Here is a 19,917-nt window from a genome sequence, read left to right on the forward strand (position 1 = left end):
ACTTTTTTAACTTTTTATAAAAAATTAAGCCCATCTCAACTTATTTTATACATTTAAATATATAGCTTCACATATTTCATACACTCAAATATATCTAGACTTACAAACTATTATTATTTGAAAATTAATTTAAATAATTTGAAATCATCTCAACATACTGTTAAGAACTTGATTGTGAATGTTGTTGTAATGGAGGATGATGAAGGAATGTAAGAAGATGGTTGATGCAAGAAGAAGAACAGAGTGCACATAATGTGTTTGATAAAAAGACTAGTAGAATTTGTATTGTCATGGGAGTACTTTGAGGGCTCTCAAACCTCCTTATAGAAATTCACTACTACAATATTCTTCTCAAAGATGATTCTCTCGTCTCTCTCTTTCCCCTTTATTCTCTCATTTCTAACATGTAACTAACTCTTACTATTTGATAAACAAACCTTGCTAGACTTGCAAATAAACTGACAGACCCATTAGAAATTAACTCACAGATTTAAGATGCACATGTATCCTTCAACCCCAACACGCCGTTTGAAGTCTTTAAACTCAAACGGTGTGTTTTACACTTATTAAACGCTCAACCCACTCACATAAAAACGCATGCAACCTTAACATACTTAAAACGCACGCACCCTTAAGCTTAAATAAAACGCACATGCATTGTCCCAAACTCAACACAAACGCACGCACACGACTTCTGTCTTCTGGACCCGCAACACACATTTTCCTTACCTTTACGTCATCGTTTCCAATTCTCACTTAAGCACTTCACACTTCCAGTTCGATGCGCAGGATCTCTTCACTTATTCTTCTCTTCACTTCTCTGTTCTAGGGTTCATGCTCTTGTCCGAATTCTAGCCACTGGGTCCATGACAAACTCCCTCTCATCACAGCACCTTGCCCACAAGGTGTGGGTAAAGGCCTTGCAGACGCCACAGTAACTCCCAAGTATTTTTTTTTAGTCGGCAAACCCAACCACTTCACGAGGACCTCGGTAACGGCTCTTTTCCCTTGTTTCTTCATACGTCTTTCAATGATTTTTTCTTGCTCTGGTCTTAATTCCCCTGTGTGATCTGTAGGTGGTAGTGATGGAAAAATTGGAACTTGGGTGCCGATTTTCCTCTTCAAGCATGAGATATGAAATGTCGGGTGAACTTTGGAAGACTCGGGAAGCTTTAGTCTGTAAGCCACTGCACCTATTTTAGCTTCAATTTGAAAAGGCCCATAAAATCTGGGAGCTAATTTCAGGTTGTGTCGGATAGCTAGGGTTTTTTGTTTGTACGGTTGTAACTTCAAATAGACCCAATCGCCTACATCAAACTGCCTCTCAGTCCTTTTTTTATCAGCAAAGTGCTTCATTCGATTACTGGCTTCACTCAAATTATTCTTTAGTAATTGTATCACCTGATCCCTATCCCTTAAAACTTGGTCTGCTGAGCTATTAGTGCTTGTTCCCAGAACATAAGATAGCAAGGTAAGGGGAGGGTGCCCGTACATAGCTTCGAAAATGGTCATTTTTGTAGATATGTGATAAGTGGTGTTATACCACCACTCTGCCATAGGTAGCCAAACTGACCAAGACTTGGGCTTAACCCTTGCATAGCATCTTAGGTAGCATTCCAAACCCTTGTTAAGCATCTCGGTTTGCCCATCGGTTTGAGGATGGTAGGCCGAGCTGTAGTTAAGAGAGGAACCTTAGGAGTGAAATAAAGCCTGCCAAAAAGAACTCAAGAAAATAGGGTCCCTATCTGACACCACGGACCTAGGAAACCCATGCAACTTAAAGATATTTTTCATAAACACATCCACGACAACTTGAGCCGTGTAGGGGTTGGACGAAGTTATAAAATGGCCATACTTCGAAAAAATGGTCCACTACAACAAAAATAACACTGAATCCCTTAGAATTGGGCAAACCATCAATAAAATCAAGGGATATGTTAGTCCAGGGTTGATTGGGAATGGGTAAGGGTTGCAACAACCCTGCTGGACAAGTTGTTTCATATTTAATAGCTTGACAGGTCTCAAATTCTCTCACCAGTAGTTTGATGTCCTTCTTCGTCCCTTTCCAATAAAAATCACGTTTGGCCTGGTGATATGTTTTTAAATACCCGAAGTGACCTGCCTGGGGGCTATTGTGAATGTACTACAGAACTTTTAGCTTAAAATTTGAATTCGGGTTCAAAACCAACCTTCATTTCTTAACAATCAACCCTTGTTGTAAGGAAAACCCTTTAGGACTATTTTGATTTTGGTGTAGGTTTTCAAGTAACTCGACTAACTCCATAGAATCTAGGTAGCTTTTCTTCAACTTCTCAATCCAAAGAGGCGTAGGAAATGAAATCATAGCTGAGCAAACACCCTGTTGGTCTTCCCCCTCCCTTCTTGAAAGGGCATCCGCCACCTTATTTTCCTTACCATTTTTGTATTCAATAGAAAAGTCATAACCCATTAGCTTTGTAATCTATTTCTGTTGTGTCTTAGTCCCCATGCATTGTTCTAGCAAGAACTTAAGGGCTTGCTGGTCAGTTTTTATGATAAAAGGCTGCCCAAAGAGGTAGGGCCTCCACTTTTGTATCGTTGTCACAAGAGTTAATAATTCCTTCTCGTATGGCGAAAGTAGCAAGGCCTTGCCCTTAAGGGCCTGACTCAGGAAATAAATGGGTTGTCCCAACTGCATTAACACTGCCCTTATCCCCTTTCCGCTTGCATCACACTCAATTACAAATGGCTTGCTAAAATCAGGAAGTTTAAGGACCGGTGGGTGGGACATTTCCTGTTTTAAGGCTGTAAAAGCCTTGCTGGCCTTCGGGTTCTAAGAAAAATTATTTTTCTTGAGTAATGAGGTAAGTGGAGCAGCGATGAGACCATAATTCAGGATAAATTTTCGGTAATATCCCATGAGCCCTAGGAATCCTTGTAAGGCCTTCACATTCTTAGGCTCGGGCCACTCTACCATAGAAACAATCTTAGAAGGATCAACCATCACTCCTTTATCCTTAATAATGTGGCCCAAATAGTTAACTTCATTAATCGCAAACTGACACTTGGGATTTTTTTGCAAACATGTAGTGTTGTTTTAGCGTGTTTAAAACTTCTCTTAGGTGACACACATGCTCCTCCATTGACTTGCTATATCCTAGAAAGTCATCAAAGAATACAAGCACAAATTTTCTCAAAAAAGGTTTAAAAACATCATTCATGAGCCCTTGGAATGTGGCGGGTGCGTTAGTAAGGCCAAAAGGCATCACTAAAAATTCGTAATGTCCCTCATGAGTACGGAATGCTGTTTTGGGGATGTCACTAGGCACTACTCTCACTTGATGATAGCCCAAACATAAATCGAGTTTAGAAAAGATCACCGACCCAAAGAGCTCATCTAGCAGCTCATCTATAACTAGAATAGGAAACTTTGCTTTTACCGTTTCCTCATGCAAAGCCGCCAACTACCATCAGCCTTACTAACCAGCAAAACAAGGGACGAAAATGGACTAGAACTAGGCCGAACCACCCCTGACATCAACAATTCAGCCACAATCTTCTCAATCTCAGTTTTCTGGTAATATGGGTATTGGTAAGGTCTATTGGAAATTGGTTGAGTGCCCTCCTTGAGGACTATATGGTGGTCATGGCTACGGAGTGGTGGCAGCCCTTGGGGTTCACTAAATGCCTTCTCAAACTCCTCTAACAGATCATAAATTTGCCCGTCCACACTTCCACATTTTTTGTTTGTTACCTCCTCACACATGATTTGTAGTAAAATGCCTTTCCCGATAGTCATAGTCGCCTTAAGCAACTTATCACCATCCTCTACTACCGATGAGTTTAACTTTAATCCCTTGAATTCTATAGGTTTGCCATCCAACACAAAATTCATAAGGGATTTCGAAAAATTCTAAATGATAGGGCCAAATGTTTCCAACCACTGGATGCCCAACACAATGTCACAACCAGCAAGGTCCAATAAATGAAGAGATGGGTTTAGCAGGTTACCTTGGACCTTTAAAGGGGCTGATATGTAGATTCCTTCACTACTCAGGCCTTGCCCATTGGCTACGTGCACCCTCAAATTAACTAAGTAGTCCACTGGAAACTTTAATCTTGAGACCACAGCCATGCCGATAAAATTGTGTGAACTACCTGAGTCCAACAATATAACCACTTGTTCACCAAAAATACTTCCAACTACATGCATAGTTTTTGATGTGGGGGTTTCCAGCAATAGCAGCCAAGGATATTTCAGGCTGTTCTTTGCTGCTGGAAAGTATTCTAGCAGGGTTTTTCCATCATTCTCATCACTAGGCAGCTCCTCTTCCTCATCACCCTCATCCTCACTTTCTTGTAACAAATAGATTTTTGGACTTTTACATTTATGTAACGGGTTCCACTTCTCATCGCAATGGTAGCATAAGCCCTTACGACGTTTTTCATCCATTTGCATTGAATAAACAGGTTTAGTACCCTCCGTTGGATTTTTCCATTTGTGATAAGCCTCACCCGAGTAAGAGCTTTGGAAAGAATTACTCCCGCCCATGGTATTTTATCTTTCTCCCGTAGACTAGTGAATTTTTTTGTACTGGAATGATATTCCTCTTGCATTTTTGCTAACCCATATGCTGCATTTAAATGTATAGGGTTTAAAATACGAGTTGGGATGCGAACCTCATTTTTCAAGCAGCTAAGAAAGCAACTCAGCTTGTGAGAGTCTGAGAGACCTCTCATGCGATTGGCCAATGCCTCAAACTGGCTCATGTAAACAGCCATAGTACTGGACTGTTTCAACCTCGTCAATGCCTCCATTGGATCGTCATACGCCATGGGACCAAAGCGAAGGAGTAATGCCCATGAAAACATCTCCCAATCCCGTAATCCACCATTTTCAGCTTCTTGGAACCATACAGGGGCCTCGCCCTCCATGTATGTGGTAAGAAGCCATCAACAAACGATGAGGTAGTCGGGTTTGGTGGAAATCAAAGTAGTGGTTGGCTTTAAAAAGCCAAGCAGCTGGGTTAGATCCTTGAAAATGAGGAAATTCCAGTTTGACACCCTTGGGGTTGAATCTTCTTGGGTCTTGGTTTTCAAATTCCAGTTGGAATTGGTTGTGGGAGTGGAGGTGGGGGAGGTGGAGGATTGTTTTGTTGGTCGAAATGGGCTCGTAGCATGTCCTTAATCTCCTGAACATCTGTCTTAACCTCACTGAGCTCCTGTTTAGTTTGGTCCATCTGAGCTTGTAGGGCATCAACTTGTTGCTGCTGTTGGTTTTTTGATCGAGTGTTTTCAGCCATGGTAGTCTATGGTATGGTAGGGTTAAGACTAGGTAGAAGGCGTGGATTTGGTGGCTGTTTGGATGAATTTTTGTGGGTGTTTGGGTATTCTTTTGGTGGTTGTTTGGTTTGAGTTGGTGGCTGTTTGTATGAAATTTTTGTGGGTGCTTGAGTCTTATTTTGGTGGCTGTTTGGATGGGATTTTGTGGTTGTGTGGGTTTGATTTTGGTGGCTGTTTGGGTTTGATTTTGGTGTCTGGTTGTATGAAATCTTGGTAGGATCGGTTAGCTGTTGGTACCATTTGTTAAGAACCTGCTTGTGAATGTTGTTGTAATGGAGGATGGTGAAGGAATGTAAGAAGATGGTTGCTGCAAGAAGAAGAACATAGTGCATAGAATGTGTTTGATAAAAAGACTAGTAGAATTTGTATTGTCACGGGAGTACTTTGAGGGCTCCCAAACCTCCTTACAGAAATTCACTACTACAACATTGTTCCCAAAGATGATCATCTCGTCTCTCTCTTTCCCCTTTATTCTCTCATTTCTGACATGTAACTAACTCTTACTATTTGATAAACTAACCTTGCTAGACTTGCAAATAAACTGATAGACCCATTGAAAATTAACTCACAGATTTAAGATGCACAGGTATCCTTCAACCCCAATGCTCCGTTTGAAGTATTTAAACTTAAGCGGTACGTTTTACACTTATTAAATGCTCAACCTACTCACATAAAATGCACGCAACCTTACCGTACTTAAAATGCACGCACATTGCCCAGACTCAACTTAAAACGCATGCACCCTTAAGCTTAAATAAAACGCACGCACACTATTCCAAACTCAACACAAACGCACGCACACGACTTCTATCTTCTGGACCCGCAACACACATTTTTGTTCCCTTTACATCGTCGTTTCCAATTCTCACTTAAGCACTTCATACTTTCAGTTCGATGTGCAGGATCTCTTCACTTATTCTTCTCTTCACTTCTCTGTTCTAGGGTTCATGCTCTTGTCTGAATTCCAGCCGCCGGGTCCATGACTTATACAAACGCAGGCTTGTCAAGCATTCTTTGGCGGCTGAATCCATGTGGTTGAGCGCGAAGAACTACGGAGTGATCCATTAAATTTTGTTGGGTAGCATGACAATGAGGACCAACCAATTCATGTCCAGTAAATTGGTAGAAACATAAATGCTAAATTTATGTTCAAATCCCAATTCTCTTTCAAGATGGCATGTCAACTGTCAAGCCGCCTTCAAAACATTAAAGAAGCCACATGATTTACGAACAAGTTGAGCACTGTCGTTCAAAAAAATATTATATATATATGTGTGTGTATATATATATATATATATATATATATATCTTCTCATCTTTGTTTATTCTAGACATTAATGCCTCGAGACATCTTCATACTGCCGAAAGCATTTTTACTCACTTTTACCTTTTGTCTCCTCGTTGCCATTGCCGACCCCAAGCCGACGTCAGGCTTATAGCTAACCATTGTAGAGTGTATTTGAAATAGGTTAGCTAAAATAACTATTATGCCTTCCTTGGTTAAAATTTGGCTAGAAATATACATAATTCAACCCCAGCGCTATTATGAGTTAAAAGCTGGGACGATGATGTAATTTGAAATGGAGGACAATAGATTGAAGTGTTGTTTTTATAAATTCGACGTAACTTAATATAATACAAAAAAATCATTTTATAATAAAAAGATTTTGTATCGTAAGTTATATTATTATTTTTTATATAAAAACTATTTATAAACCAATTATTTCGATTTTAGTCTTCATGCTCTTACATATATTTTCAATAAGTTTATTTAAAAACATAAATATCATATGCTTCAAGTGTTACGATTATTAGAAATAGTGCTATAGCACATGTACAGAAAAATAACCTTCTAGAAAAAACTATAGACAATTGTTATTGTTTCTTTACTGTTCTTGTAACCACTTTTATTCCATCTTGCCTTGTATAAATACCTAATAAATCATCAATGAAATGCAATGAGTATTGAGCAAATCCTTAGTCCGTTATGGTATCAGAGCGGCAAGCCTAGCTGTCACACGATTCCATGGCCCTAGCTGTCGCACGATTCCATGGCCTGTCCAACCCACCCCTTCCTTTCCCAAACACCTCCATTGCTTCCTCCTTCTCCCACATTGTCACCACTAAGTTAACTACTGAAAATTATACCTTATGGAAGGTTCATATCAGTGCCTATCTTCGAGGTCGGGATCTTTATCAATTTATTGATGGCTCTCGTCCCTCTCCCTCTGAGTTTTTATCCGATTCAATTGACCCTAATCCAGATTTTGCCTCATGGAAACGTACCGATCAACTTGTTCTTAGTATCATTTTTTCTTCTCTTTCCGACTCTATCATTGGTCATGTCCTCCCCTCTACAACCTTTCTGGAACTCTGGTTATCTTGGAAACAATGTGTTAATGCCAAAAATTGCACAACAGACTGGAAAGAAAGAAAGAGTCATCTCCGACCTACGTTGGTGATTCGGATTTCGATACAGTGCTCTTCACGTTCATCCATGAAGTAAATAATAAATAAACAAATAAAAATAAATAAAAGAAGACACAAGAATTTACGTGGTTTGGCATAAAAGCTTACGTCCATGGGTTGTTGGGGCAAAATCCACTGTATCAGGTGATGATTTTACAATATTTCATAGTCTCACATATCGCTCAATACAATGAGAGAATTTAGTCTCAGGAGAGTCACTCTAGAGAATTCGTGGAGAGTGCATGGAGTGAGCCTATCAAATTTGTGGGGGAGTTGCTCCTTATATAGACGTTATTTCCTTGGAGTGATAGAGTCCAACTTGACTTATGATACATTTTCTTTTTACGAGTCTGAGCCAATTTCTTTGCTTTATTATCTCTTGGCTTAGTGATAGATTTCCAAAGGATTTAACCCAGTCAATTTAGTCCATAACAGATGCCCTCGATTCTTAAGGTCAACTTTCAAGAAGGTCTTGAGAATCTTCAAATCAACCGTGGTGGAGGTAACCTGCAGAAAAAGAAATTTTAGTAGGTGGTAGATTTTCATTATTATGCAATGGAGATCTCCATGAGTGGCCCTCAAGAAGAAATTATAAAATTTGTAGTAAGTGCCTTCGAGGATGGGCCTTTCCGAAGTTTGTTTGTAAGAACGTCTACGTAATGATTGTATGTGAATGTTTATCATTAGTAAAGTGCGTATATTTCCGTGCTCGGTGGACTCAGTGGATTTTGCCTTGTGCTGTGATTTTTTGTTAGTGTTTTTCCATTTTGATGTAGATGCAAGAGTTTGTTTGTAGTAACCCGCGCTTAAGTGGTCAGGGTGCCTGTTGACCCCCTAGATCCATCTTTGGCTGTTGCTGAGCTCATCGACTAGTTCCCCGAAAGACACTCGCGTGAGGCTGTTATAGAGCTTGGAGGTTTGTTCTTGAAGGTAACCCGCTAGCAACGGTTGTAGCGAGTGGAGACACTCAGATGGGAGTGTAGCAGGAGAGTGACTCGACTATGTAACTCTGGCGATGGGAGTGTGGTGGGAGATGCCCTTGACCACGTAACTCTTGGTGATGGGCATAACAGGAGAGATCCTTGACTGTGTAGCCTTGGCGAATAGGTGTAGTTGGAGATGCCTTCGACCGTATAACCTTGGCGAGTGGAGTGTAGCGAGAGATGCCCTCGACCACATAACTCTTAGCGATGGGCGTAACAGGAGAGATTCTCGACCATGCAGTCTTGGCAAATAGGTGTAGCGGGAGATGCCCTCGACCGCGTAACCTTGGCTTGTGAAGTGTAGCGAGAGATTCCCTCGACCAAGTAACTCTTGGCAATGGGCGTAACGGGAGAGATCATCGACCGTGTAGCCTTGGCGAATAGGTGTAGCGGAAGATGCCCTTGACTGCGTAATCTTGGCCCGTGGAGTGTAGTGGAAGATGCCCTCGACCATGTAACTCTTGGCGATGGGCGGAGAGATCCTCGACCATGTAGCCTTGGCGAATAGGTGTAGCGGAAGATGCCCTCGACCGCGTAACTTGGCAAGTGGAGTGTAGCGGGAGATCCCTTGACCGCGTAACTCTTGGCGATAGGCGTAACGGGAGAGATCCTCGACCGTGTAGCCTTGGCGAATGGGTGTAGTGGGAGATGCCCTCGACCGCGTAACCTTGGCGAGTGGAGTGTAGAGGGAGATGCCCTCAACCGCGTATCTCTTGGGGATGGGCATAATAGGAGAGATCATCGACCATGTAACCTTGGCGAATAGGTGTAGAGGGAGATGCCCTTGACCGCGTTGATGTTAAGGTTGAGCTCAACTGCTTTGTTGTAGTAGGAGATAAAACACGACCGCACTCTGTGGCGGGAGCTAAAGCTCTCCTTAAAATAAAAACCAAACTAGTTAAATTAAATAACCCAAATCACAAGTTTAAGGTTTGCAAACCTTGGTTATCTCGCTTGAGTGTGGCGAAGGCTGGTGACCCACGGGTAGCCATGCTTTGGCATTGATGAAGGCCTGGGATACCCGTGTAACATCCCGTTCCTTCTTTCTGACATAAGCAAATTCAACTACGAGCCTCGTTATGCGTGCCAATTCTCAATGGAATGTTCTAAAGATATTATGTGAATTCTAAAGTACGCCCAATGTTTTAAATGCACTGAAAATATTTATATGAGGTATTTTTAATGTTATTGAACTAAGCTTGATTTTAAATACGACAACTATAATATTTTTGAAGAGCTCCAAAAATATCATAATTATAGAAAATCATTTTAAAATTATTATTAAAATGATTTCAGTTATTTAAATATTATGAGATTTGAATTATGTTGAAAACTCTAATTTATTTAAATGGTTTTATTCTTTTAAAGATATTAAATAAGATTTCATCATTTATTAATGATGAAGAAATATTATTTTATAAACTAAAGTTAGTTTAAATAATATTCTACTTTAATTCCTCTCAGTACTTTTAATTAAGTTAATGTTTACGCATTTTCAAATTAGTATTTAAAACCCACTGTTAGATCGTTTTGAGGATCCCAATATGAAGGGCCTGTATTAAATACTCAAGTCCCCTCTCTTTCTCCCTCACTTTCCCTTTCCCTCTCTCTCTCCTCCCTCCTCCCTGCCTCAGCTCACGAGGGCAGCAACCCCTCTCCCTCACCTGATTCCCTCTCTCAGCTCGCCTAGACCCATGTCGCCGTCACAGCCACGCCGCCGGCCACCAACGCACCTCCATCCATCATCGGTGACCACCCCACCAAACCCAACCCCTCACAGTAGCCCTCTCCCTCTCTTTCCCGAAATGGGTTTACCCACACGGGTTCCTTACCCATCCAGCCACCATGCGTCGCTGTCGCCAACCCCCAGGCCACAGAGCACCACCACGAGCCCCTTGAGCCTCCCCCTTCCTCCCCCTTGGCCCAAGGCCCATAGCCTCCCTCGCACGCACGAGCTCTCTCCCTCACACACACGGGTTTCTCCCCGTCCACCGCCGTACGTCGCCACCCACGGCATCCAACCGCTGTCTCGAGCTTCCTCTGGCCACCATCGGCCTACCCCAACCACCCATAGCCCCGATCTGCCCCTTATGCACGCCCCCCTTCTCTCATGGACTCTCCCTCATGCACAGCTTAGATATGCAATCGTGGTGCCACCCCGACGCCACCATCACCTAGTCGAGGTCCTTCCAAGCCTTTCCATGCTCAGCCCCTTCCTGAACCACCACTTTACGTGGTGGATAGCCATTGTGCGTGGCTGACCGCCACTGTACACAGCTAGATATGCCATGTTACACCCCTCGCCGCCACCACGAGCCATTCCAAGACCACACTTAGCTATCCAAACGCCCAAACAGCCACTGTACGCAGGTTAGCCGCCACGTACGACCCTTCCGACGTTATCGACCGTGACGATCAGCGAGCAACGCACGGGTCAACCCCGTCAATGGTATAACCCTCTATCCCTCGTTAATTATGTTATTTCTTGGTTAGTTAAATTGTGAACTGTGCTGTTAGTATTTGTGAAGTTCGCTGTGTAGTATGATGATGTGATGTGCTGTGTAATGAATTGTTGGGCGTAGTTGGAAACTGTGCTGTGAAGTGTTGTGGACTGTACTGTTAAGTGTGGTTGTGAAGTATGTGTTGTAGTGATGATATGGCATTGTGTGGATTGGGAAGAGAGAACACGTAAAGTGTATTCTTGTGGCGTAATGTGGGATAAGGAGAGCATATGTAAAATATACCCTCCTGGTGTAAGGTGGAATGAGAAGAGTACATGTGGAGTGTACTCTGTGAGATGTAGCGTGTGTGAATGGAGTACATATGGAGTGTACTCCATGTGGTGGAGTGATGCACCATATGGCGAGTGTGCCGTAGTGGTGATGGGTCGTAGAGTGTATAAAGGGAGTACACGTGGAGCGTACTCCATAAGGCGCATCAATACACCATGTGGCGTGCGCAAAGATAAGGATGATTGTATGGTTGATGGGCGTAGAGCGTGGTGAGTAGTGTCAGGAACTGTGAAACAATGTCCCGAAGTAACTGTGATGTGGCTTATAGTCTGAGGTGACAAGTGTCACCATGATTGACTTATGACAAGGAGTATGTGTGAAGTGGCAGAACAAGTGTAAGAGTGTGCAGCGGAAGCATGACTGGAGAATGTCACGAAGTGACATGGTTACTGGCAGTTGTGCTTGTGATGAGTGAGGAGTTACTATAAGAATGATGTAGCAGGAACGTGACGAGATGTCACGATGTGACAGGAGTACGTGAGGGACCGTACTCGTGATGAGTTAGGAGTTGACGTAGAAATGATGTAGTGAGATGTCTGGTGACGTGACACGGTCACGGTATAGCTTGGGAGTAGTCTTGAGCTATATGACATGACATAAGGCGTAGTTGTGAATGGAGTCTTGTCGTGTTAAGTGTTGAGATGAACTGTCAAAAGGGATGGGTAGCATAAATAATCATGCTAGCTGAGTTGAGAGAAGGTTGGTATCGGAGTATGGTGCTTGTCCTTATGAGCATGTGATCAACGTGTTATATGTTGGTCTTAGGTGATAAAGGGGTAAGGTACATGTGTAATCTGATAAGACACATGTGCAGGACGGATTCACTATATGTAATGGGTAATCTGTCCTAAGCACAGGCACACGGTGCTTAAGCCTCAAAGTCGGCTTAGAGTCGTGTGGCCTGTATGGATGAGAATGATGATTTAGTGTGAGCTCAGATGCATGAAGGTAGTGATGGGTGTATTGTCTAGGATTGAGATGTGTGACTCTGTCGGTCGGAATCATGCGTCGGAATGTGGTCAATAGGAAGAGTAAGATGAAGATCTTAGTGTCTTAATCCTAAGGTGAATCATGGGTTCACCTTAGTGGATGGACACTCGAGGTAAGACCTTGAGTTTGGAAGATGTAGTGACCGTAAGTGGATCCCGAAAGTTTTAATATAGTAAAAGGCACGTAAGAGCACGGGTTATGTGTATGCATGTAGGTTGCCATCTGACACGCACATGAATAGACTGCATGATATGAAAGTAGTATAGAGTCCAGGTAAGTATTACGTTCATACTCTTCTAAATTTTTTCTAAAAAGATATAAGAAATGAAAACGAAATGCCTTCTCTTTACGATGTCTTACGAAACGATACGAAATATGTTTTAAGAAAAACATGTTAAGTATAAGTGTTCAAATGAATACGTATGTACGACCCTCCTAGGCAGCCCCTTTTTACGCATCTAAAAGTATTAATTGTACGCATGTGAATGAATGACTATACGCAGTACCTATTGTATGTATTTTTCACGAAAAGAAATGTTGAGGTTGATGCTTGATGCTTTAACTGATGCTTTGAACGACGCGAAGAAAGTATTTTTAAAAGGTCTCTACGAACAGATGCTTTAAATGATGCCATGAAAGATGATGTTTAAGCTCATGCTTTTAAATAATATTTTTCCATTAATGAACTGCTAAATGAAAAGGACTAAAGAGGAAAGGACTGAATTGAAAGAAAGGACTGAACGTTTAATGTATGAAAATACGTAATGGCCACATGAATGAATGAAAATGGTATCGAATGAATGGGTAGATTGCAATGTTGGGTAAGTATACTGTAGTGCAACCAATGCTGCCCCCTGATTGAAAAGGGATTCCCAACCCGTGGGCATGGGTGGAGTCCGGGTCCAAAGGAAGACTGTTAACCCTAACACACAGAGCATAACAGTGTGTATCGGCTAATGAAAGTGATAAGAAATAACGTATAAATGTATGAATGCATCGCATTCTTTAATAAATGAAGGCATTGACGGGAGAAATGTTTTATGAAGAGAAAACCTCTTTTTAAAGAAAAACCTCGTCTAATGATGTTTTCAAACGAACGCATGCATGCATGTACGTATAGTATGTATGGTATGATGAATGTATGAATGAAAACCTATGTTATTATATTTTAACTATATGAAGTAATGCTTACAAGTCATCAACTCATTTTAATTTTTATGTATGCCCCTCCCCCCACAGGAATTGAATGAGCAGTACGCGTCAGGAAGGACACGACCCATGAAGAAGAGCATGGAAGTCTAGGCATGTGAGTTTAATTGTATGAGAGGCCTTTTTATCTCAAGACTAATGTTTTCTGTTGTAAACCTCTTTTATTCTCAAAACACATTTTATTTTATAACGTAGAGTCTTGCATCCTGGGTATGGAAGTAAAAAGTTTTAAATCGAACGGTAATTCTCTTCATTTTTTCTAAAATTATTTTATAAAAAGTCCCACCACAAGGACGGACGTTACAACCTGTGATACCAGCAAAAAGGCCCGAGATGCTTGCGATACCGAACAACCTATTTTGTTGAAGATAAATTGAGATGCACAAGTGGAGCCCAAGATCTGCTTCATTATTGGTGCTTCATGTCATGCGATTAATTTTTAGTGAAGTATGTTCCCACGACATGTAGCAACCAAGTTTCTAGTGGAACCTTGAAGAGCTTCATGGGAAAAGTCTTTCAAAAAATCAACTTTGTTAGTAAAAATAAAATAACAAATTTGAAGGAGCCAAACCAGAGTAATTTGTCCTGATTGAGATCATTCACTATTGAATGATTTTTGCACGAGGAATTTCATCCTTGAGCGCTTTTGTAGCAATGAAAATTCTTCGTCTCTGGCGAGTTCACTTTTGAGTCAACTAGCTCAACTTTCTTTATTTCTTATTCTTCTATTCTTTTTTATTTTTTTATTTTGAGTGTATGTACAGTGTTAGAATGTAAACAACAAGAAAAATAGCAAAGTTGAGGACATCTTATCTGATGTTTCAATGACGATCTTGTGGGTGTAGGATTCACATCGTGCAGGATAGCATATAATAAATATATATCTGTTTATTTTTTTGGATACGATCTCACGAACTAAGGAATCTAAAATTTTGTAGATGATCCCGTGGGTCAGAGAATATCCTTCTCCAAATTCCGATATAGAGAAAAAGTTGATTCCACAGATGGTGTCAACTGTTAATGCCAAAAATTGCACAACAGATTGGAAATGAAGAAAGAGTTATCCCCAACCCACGTTGGCAATTGGGTTTGGATACGTTACTCTTTGCGTTTATCTATGAAATAAATAATAAATAAGCAAATAAAAATAAATAAAAGTAGTTACAAGAATTTATGTGGCTTGGGATAAAAGCGTACGTCCACGGGTTGTTAGAGAGTGCATGGAGTGAGCCTGAAGAGAGCCTGTCAGATTTGTGGGGGAGCTGTTCCTGATATAGACGTTATATCCTTGGAGTGATAAAGTCTAACTTGACTTGTGATACCTTTTCCTTTTAGGAGTTTGACTCAACTTTTTTGCCTTATCTCTTTCTTACCTTATCTCCTGGCTTAGTGATAGATTTTCTAAGGGCTTGACCCAGTCAATTTAGTCTCTAACACCATATTTGCTTCCCATTCTCAGGCCAAAGAATTCCATATTTGTTTTCAATTAACCAATCTCACTCAAGGTACTCAATCAATCACTGATTATTTTGCCAAAGTCCGTTCTCTTGCAAACATCTTAGCAGCTACTGGTCATTCCCTTCCTGATAAGGAATTCGTGACCTACTTGCTAATTGGCCTTAGATCGGCTTATGAATCATTTGTTACATCAATCACTACTCGTGCTGAACCCATCTCCTCTCTTGAACTCTACCAACTGCTTCTGGTCCATGAGAGTCGCATGTCCCACTCCACCAGAAACTCCCCTTTATCTGTTGAGCCCACTACTCACTTCTCTACTGTTGGTGGTCATAATTAGTGAGGGCGTGGTTCCTTTCGAGATGGACACCAAGGTCGTAGTGGCAAAGGTCGATCTGCCTCGTTCTCTCGTAGTGATCGTTCCTGTTCCCCTACTTCTTAGGCTCCCTTCCAATGCTTTGTATCTACTCATCCCACTTGCCAGGTCTGTAACAAAATCGGTCACGTAGCTATGTAGTGTCTTTATCGGTTTGACCATGCATATTAACTTAAGGCACCAACTTCATTCTCTGCCAACTATACAACACCAAGCTCCTTCTCAGGCTCCACCTGGTATCCCGATTCCGCTACAACCCACCATATTACCAATGACCTCAACAACCTCAACCTCTCATTCGAGCAGCATCATGGCGGTGAACAAATCCGCTTGGGTAATGGCTCGAATCTTCCCATCGAGCATTTCGGTGACTTCTCTCTCAACTCAAACTTCTCCTTTATTCTTCATAATATTTTTCACATGCCTTCCATAAAAAAAAAACTTAGTTTCCGTTTGTCAATTCTATGTTGATAATTGTTGCTTCTTTGAATTTCATGTTCTGTGAAGGACAAAACGACCGAGAAGATCCTCCTCACCGGTCCAATCCGTGATGGCCTTTATGTCTTCCCTTCTGCAACGTCCTCTGCTTCGTTTGCATCCACTCATCTCGGCGAACGCACATCAGTAGCTTAGTGTCTTCACAGATTAGGCCACCCTTTACTTCAGCTTGTTTCAACTATCTTGCACACCAACCATTTGAAATTTTCGCACAGAGACCCCTCTTTTCACTGCTCTGTGTGTCCTCTTGCAAAGAGTCACCAACTTCTCTTTAGCTCAAGTCAGGCCTCTTACACACAACCCTTATAATTAATTGTAGCAGATCTTTGGGGCCCAACCCCTTTTATTTCTTGTAATGGGTTTCGCTATTATCTATCTTTTGTGGACCAATATACACGTTATACATGGTTTTTTCCTTTAAAATTGAAATCGGATGTCTTTCATATTTTTACTTTTTTTTTGCCTTATGTTGAACGTCTCTTCAATACAAAGCTCATTACACTTCAAACTGTTGGACCCCTCACTCCTATGTGTCAAAAACTAGACATTACTCATCGATTTTTGTGCCCTCATACCCACAACAAAATGGGTTCATCGAACGTAAACACAAGCACATTATAGAAACCGGGCTTGCCCTTTTGGCCCATGCATCACTTCCTCTCAGCTTTTGGGATGACGCATTTCAAACCGCAACCTATTTAATTAATCTTTTACCCAGTTTGACTCTTCAAAATAAATCTCCCCATTTTATGGTTCATCATCGTATTCTCGATTACAATTTCTTAAAAATATTTAGATGCGAGTGTTGGCCCAATTTAAGGTCATACAATAAAAATAAAATGCAGTTTTGGTCCAAATCCTGTTTATTCTTGGGCTGCAGTGCTAATCACAAAGGATATAAATGTTTGGATCTTACAACCCACAAACTTTATATCTCACGTGATGTTAAATTTGATGGAGCTCTCATTCCCTTTCTCTAAGTCACGACCCATCCCTCATTTATCCTCTCAGACCATACCTCAGGCCCACCTTCCTCTCTTCTCGTCATCCATTCTTGGCCCAGGGCCTAGCCCATCCAAGTCGTTTTCTTCAACACACTCAACTCCCTCCACGTCTTCTTCATCCCCTGTTATTCGTGCTTCCTCTTTGATTCGTGCTACTGCTCCCCACCCCTCCCATATCTCACATCTAGCTTCTGCCTTAGTCCCTCCTCGTTACCCTATCATTACACATGCTCACACACACTTTTCCCATCCTCAAGTTGCCATGGATGGTACTGTGTCGTACCCGTCACGAAATTGTTTCACCACCACTGTTACTATGCCGGAAAACCTAACAAGCTTCTCCAAGGCCTTTAAATTTCTCGACTGGTGTGATGATGCCATGTCCAAAGAGTTTTATGCCCTAACCCAGAACCATACCTGGACTTTAGTTCCACTCAATCCCTCTTCTAACATTCTTGGATGCAGGTGGGTCTACCGCACAAAATTGAAGGCAGACGGTTCCATTGAACGAAGGAAAAGCCAGATTGGTTGCCAAAGGCTACCATCAATACGCTGGGATCCACTATGATGAGATGTTCAGCCCTGTTGCGAAGTTGCCCACCATCCGTTTGATCCTTGCCACAGCTGTAGCTTGAGGATGGCTCCTATGACAAGTTGATATCGACAATGCTTTCCTTCATGGCTTATTAACTGATACTATCTTTATGCAACAACCTCAGGGTTATATTGACCTTGTTCACCCACTTATGTATGTCAACTTCATAAAGCAATTTACGGCCTTAAGCAGGCCCAAGGGCTTGGCTTGCCCAATTAAGTTCATGGTTAGTAGCTTATGACTTTACTATCTCCAAAGCTGATCCATCCCTTTTTATCTTTAACCATGGTGATACATGCATCTACCTATTAATTTACGTAGATGATATAGTAATCACATCCTCCACTTCTTCTGCCATTGACTCCTTTATCTCTGCTTTAGGAGTGACCTTTCCAGTAAAAGATCTTGGCCCATTGTTTTTTTTTCTTGGATTAGAAATTGACTACTTGAAGAATGGTCTCCTACTGTCTCAACGTAAATACATCAAAGAACTTCTCACCAAAAGCAAAATGCTTTATGCGAACCTTATGCCATCTCCCATGGCTGCTTCCATTAAACTGTCCAAGTTTGACCCTCCAAGCTATGAAGATGATCATCACTTCCATAGCATAGTAGGAGGTTGGTAGTATCTCTCCTTCACAAGACCCAACATCTCTTTTGATGTGAACAAAGTATGTCAGTTCATGCACTCACCAAAACAACCTGACTGGACTGCAGTCAAGAGAATACTTCGATATCTCAAGGCCACCATCAATTTTGGCCTGTTCTTCTTGAACACTTCTCCCTTAAGGCTCCAACCTTATGGTGTGACAACATTGGGGCCACCTATTTGGTTGCAAATCATGTTTACCACTCAAAAACCAAACACATGGACATTGACTTCCACTTTGCCCGTGATCGAGTTGCTACCATCACACTCCATGTTTCCTACATCAATTCACAAGATCAGCTAGTAGACGTCTTTACAAAGCCACTGGTTTCAGAAAACTTCTTCAGATTTCGGACAAGTCTCAAAGTGTTATCCACCCCATAGGACTTGAGGGGGTATATTAGAATAGATGATAGTGCTACGACACATGTACAGAAAAATAACCTTCTAGAATGAACTGTAGACAATTGTTATTGTTTCTCTATTGTACTTGTAACCACTTTTATTCCCTTTGGCCTTGTATAAATACTTGATAAATCATCAATGAAATGCATTGAGTATTAAGCAAATCCTTAGTCTGCTAACGATACATGAAGAACATCTACTTTCTACCTTAGCACCACTACAAGAAAAACGGACTTTTGTGGTCATTTAATTGCGACGAAAAGACTATTTGTGACCAAAACATCCTCATTTTAGCTGTAAATAATCATTTCGCTATAATTAACTGGTCACAAATAAACAGTTTTCTTGTAGTACTTACTGATTAATAAATAATTAAAGAAACATAACTAGCCCTTCACAAAAATTACCTTCTAAAGTGATATTGCATGATGTGGTATTTTAGGTTTATAATTTTTCTTTTGTAAAGAAAATGTACTATCTTTCCGAACAACATGTTAATATTCTGAGTTCTCCATAATATTGTTTTTTAAAAAAATAATTTAAGATTTCATCGCGTAAACCTTATATTCAAATTTCAAACACCAATATAGTAATTTTCCAAAAAAAAAATAACATTATGGTAAAAGTTGAGTGCGAAGAACTACATAGTGATGCGCTCAAAAATGTCATATGATAAAAAATGTCATATGATGACGGGACCGTAGCTTAAATTAAAAAGTGCAAATCTTTTTTAATTGTTGGGTCAAATTGGATGGTTTAATTCTAAAAGAAATTTAAATCATTAAATTCGGTTTGTATATGATTCTCAAGCAACAAAAACTACACAAAACATTTTAAAATTATATTTATCTCCTTTTAAAATTGAATAGATGTACGAAGAAATTTCATAAAAATGGAGACGTAACTTGATGTAATACATTATATTTATTTTAAAATAAAAATTATTTTATAATCTAACATATTACGTCAAATTAAATTATTATTATTTGATGAGTTGAATTTTGTAAGATTATTGTTGGCAATTCAATATAGTATTGATCTAAATTTACAGTGACGAGCCATAGGAAGTTATGGGGGCAGAAACCGACAATCCCTTGGCTTCTTCTATGCCAACTTGTAGTGCAAAGGCAGATAAGGACTCTATTGAGACCACTCAAGAAAGTCAAT

This window comes from Juglans regia, chromosome 16 (genome assembly GCF_001411555.2).
Source record: "Juglans regia cultivar Chandler chromosome 16, Walnut 2.0, whole genome shotgun sequence".
NCBI classification, from domain to species: Eukaryota; Viridiplantae; Streptophyta; class Magnoliopsida; order Fagales; family Juglandaceae; genus Juglans; species Juglans regia.